A 3690-nucleotide genomic window follows, 5' to 3' on the forward strand; every position below is an offset into this window, starting at 1 on the left:
AGCATCAACAGGAGGGAGTCTGAGAGCTTTTCCTGTGGGCTAAGCCCATGGAGGCAGCTCAGCCAAGGAAGAGCTCAGCTGGACACTGCACTTCAGGCTGTCTTTGCAATGAGTGTGTAGTGCAGACTTCACAATCCTCAGCATGTACCAATAGCAGGAGAGGTCTTTGAATGGTTTCTGGGTTCTGTCATGGCTTTTCCTCTGTCATATGGCTGAGAAAACACCAAAAGCAAGTCAGGGCAGCAAAAGTTGCCCAAAAGGGAAACCATCCTTCTGCATTTAGTAACGTAAGGGTAACTGTGAACCATGTCTAAGCCTTGGTGTTTTTTTTCTGTCAACTCTGGCTGGCTGGGAAGGAAGAAGTTGTTTGCTGGAACAGGCAGTGCTACAAAGTCAATTCCAGGTGCTCTCAGCTTTTGAGTTGTACAGCCATGGCCTTGTACACAGCTGTCTCTGATGCTATTTCTAGATTTCTGGGCAGCTGTGTGCTCTGGCATGGCTTTGTCCAGAAGGAAGGGATGGGAGGTGGCCATGGGGAGAGCAGCCCCAAGCCCAGGTACACGATTGCCTTTGCAGCAGGGCCAGCACCTGCAGTTGTTTTGGGTTTGCCATGGGGTGCAGGAGGAGGCAGATGAGCAACAGCTCTGGCAAACAAAATGTCCAATCAAAGGCTTGTGTACTTGATTCCAGCCTTGCTGAGGAAGGGCCCAATGTATTCCTGACAGGATCTAATCCTTCCACTGCAGTTCAAACAGGTCCTGATTTGGCCCTTTAGTTGTGCCAGAAATGATGGGATACTGAGGAAGGGCGTTCATCTGTCTCCACTGCCTCCACCTCCCTTCCTGGCCATGGCATGGGGGCCCTGGAGAAATTTGGGCAGGCAGAGATCTTCCAGAGAGCAGCAGGGCAGGGAGCTCTGCTGAACTTCCTAAATGCCAGTGAGCCTGAGATGATGGAGGTGTGGGAGCTGGAGAGCACGGAGCATCGCGAGAGCTCAGCAGCTTCTGGGCTGAAAGGCTGCTGGGCAACTGTAAGAGGGAAGGGCAGCAGCAGAAGAAATGAGGGGCTTGAGAAAAGCAGGTTCTGACATCCTGCAGAATGGCTTTGTGGGGACTTGGTTGGTGATCAGCACTGGCTGTGAGGTGCCTAAGGGGCAGGGAGAGAACAGTGATCTGAACCTGTTGCCATACCATCCAAAAGGCCAGTGGAGGCAGTGGCACTGCAGAACATGGTGATACCAACCATGTGGATTCCTGCTGGGATGGTCTCTCCCTCACCAATTCCCTTTCCTATGCCACCCTTCCCCTTCCTAGGACAATCTGCTATATATGATATTGACTTTTCCTGTCAGGGCATGTGTAACTGTCTTGAGTCATGAATGAGGGCAAGGCTGGATGCTATATTTGAGCACTGTGTACCACTCTTTCCAGGCATCCTTGCTGTATCCCAGAGGTGGGGATATGAAGAAGGGGTCATTGGGGCTGCCTTTGATCCCCCCTATACCCAAGGCAGTCAGTCCCCGTGTTGGCAGTGCTGCAGGGTCTCTGCGCAGCTCTGTGCAGCTGGATGTCCAAGAGTCCCAGGAGATGAGGTAAGCCAAGGTGTCTGCTGCTCCACTCTGCTGTTCAGCTCCCTCTTGCCATCTTGTGAGGTTCCTTTGCACAGTCAGCTGTCTCCCATGTATTTAGGCAAACCTCTGTGTATTCACCATGTGGCTCATCTGTGATGATCCAGCTCCATGTCAAACCCCACACCATGTGTCCCAAGAGCAGAGGTGGTGGTGGTGGGGAAGAGGAGGCAGGGCTTAAAAGCACCTGAAGATGGGTCCTCTGCTGGGCTTGGTATTGATTCCCTCTGTAATGTTTGTGGTGTCATTTGGGAGCTGTATTGCATGGCTCTGGATCCTGCAGATCTTTGAATACTGTGATCCTTGACTGGCAACTTCAGCACCGGAAAACTCTGTTTGGCCAAATATTGGATGCTGGAGGGGTGTCTCTGTCTTTACGTGCTGCTTCTGTAAATGTCAGGCAAAATTTCTCTGTGCCTTGGACGACGCTGTGAAATGAGAACCCAGCTATATTTTCCGGGTATAGATGTAAAATCCTATCAATGTTTAATATTTAGGTCTGGGATTAAAACAGAGAGGGAAAGGAGGTACAGAAGAGCTGTAGTACTGTACCTGATGGGAAGATATTGGCTTGTATATATATGAGAAAATGTAGCTGTCAATGTAGCTTATCTGAAGGACAGCAATAATGAAGGAGTCACAAAAATGTCATTCCAACTGGAAAGCTTTGGTAGTGCATTGAAAGTGCAATGTGAATACACTTGCCTAGCAGTTGAGTTGGAAAAAGGCTTTTCCTTCTTGAGACAGCCATGAGGTGGAATATCCTTCTCAGGATACTGCCGTGTTCGGACCACATGTAGCACGAGACTGGTACTAGTGAGAGCCACAAGCAGGCAAAGTCAAGCTTTGTCAGCAGAACCAAAGTAGCTGCCCTCCATGCAGACTCGTGTCTCAGCTTAGCAGCTCCTGCTGCTTGAGGGAGGCTGTAGGAGCCCCTTGGCTCCAAAAGGAAAGTCAGCAGAATTGGGGAGTTATGGTGCAAGTTGAGGAATGACTGCTGAGTTTCAGCTGGAGCTTGGCCAGCTCTGCCTGGCTGCAGCAACTGAATGCTTAAGGACAATTAATGAGCTTTGCATCTTGTTGGCTTGATGTGTTGCATTTTCTTCTTCATCAGAGGGACCAAGCAAGGAAGGATTGCTACACCTGTTCCTTCCCTTCGCTTTCTCCCTCCTCATATGTTCTTGTGTTTTCCATTTTCTCAAGGCCACGATCAAGCAGCAGCATCAGAGAGAAGAAGTCTGAACATGCAGGTAGGTACAGGGCATGTCTGTCTTAAAATTACTACTAGAACCTTGAATTAGAGGTGATATTTTGAAAGCTTTGTTAAAAATCATTCTTTTAAAAATTTCTTTAAACTCATTTGAATTCCTTGATGGGCTCAGTGGACTATCCCAGAGCCCAGTCACTGGGAGTGGGCTGCAGTGGTGTGAAGTGAAAATTCCTGCATTGTGAATCTTGAGTGGCAAGAGCTGGATTGGGACCTTGGGGCCCTGGAAGTGCAGTGCAGGAAAAGGAAACATTCCTGTCCATCCAGCACACACCTTTTATCTCCATGCAGTCTTTCTCATGTCAGAATTAGCAGAGAAGAAGAAGGCATTTATCAGGAAATTAGAAATCCTCTCACTCCTTCCTCCTGCCCTTGAAGGAGATAACATTTCCTTGAGGCAGATTCTGAACTGAAACCTTTGACATCTGAAAGAGAGTCATGGACTATCAAAGCCATTGCCTGGTTTTGCTCTGGGAGAAAGAGGGGAAACCTTCTGTGAGAGAAAGTCCTTTTGAATTTTCCAGTTATGGAGATGGAAACTTCCAAAGGGATGCAGCCTATGCAGGGTCTGAGTTTGTCGTCCTATAACAGGACAAGCCCAGAGCCACCTGTGGATTGTTCACAATGACAAATCTCTTGCCCCACTGCCTCTGCCTGTGTCAGTGTTGCAGGCTGAGGCTGGGGGAGGAGATGCCTTCTGCCTTGTCCCTCTGTCCCTGCCTTGCCTGATCCCTGACAAGTAGAATTGTGCCAGACAAACTGCGGTCTCTGGTGCGTCTGTGCCAGCCAATGCCTT

Source organism: Cinclus cinclus, chromosome 3 (assembly GCF_963662255.1).
Source record: "Cinclus cinclus chromosome 3, bCinCin1.1, whole genome shotgun sequence".
NCBI lineage: Eukaryota > Metazoa > Chordata > Aves > Passeriformes > Cinclidae > Cinclus > Cinclus cinclus.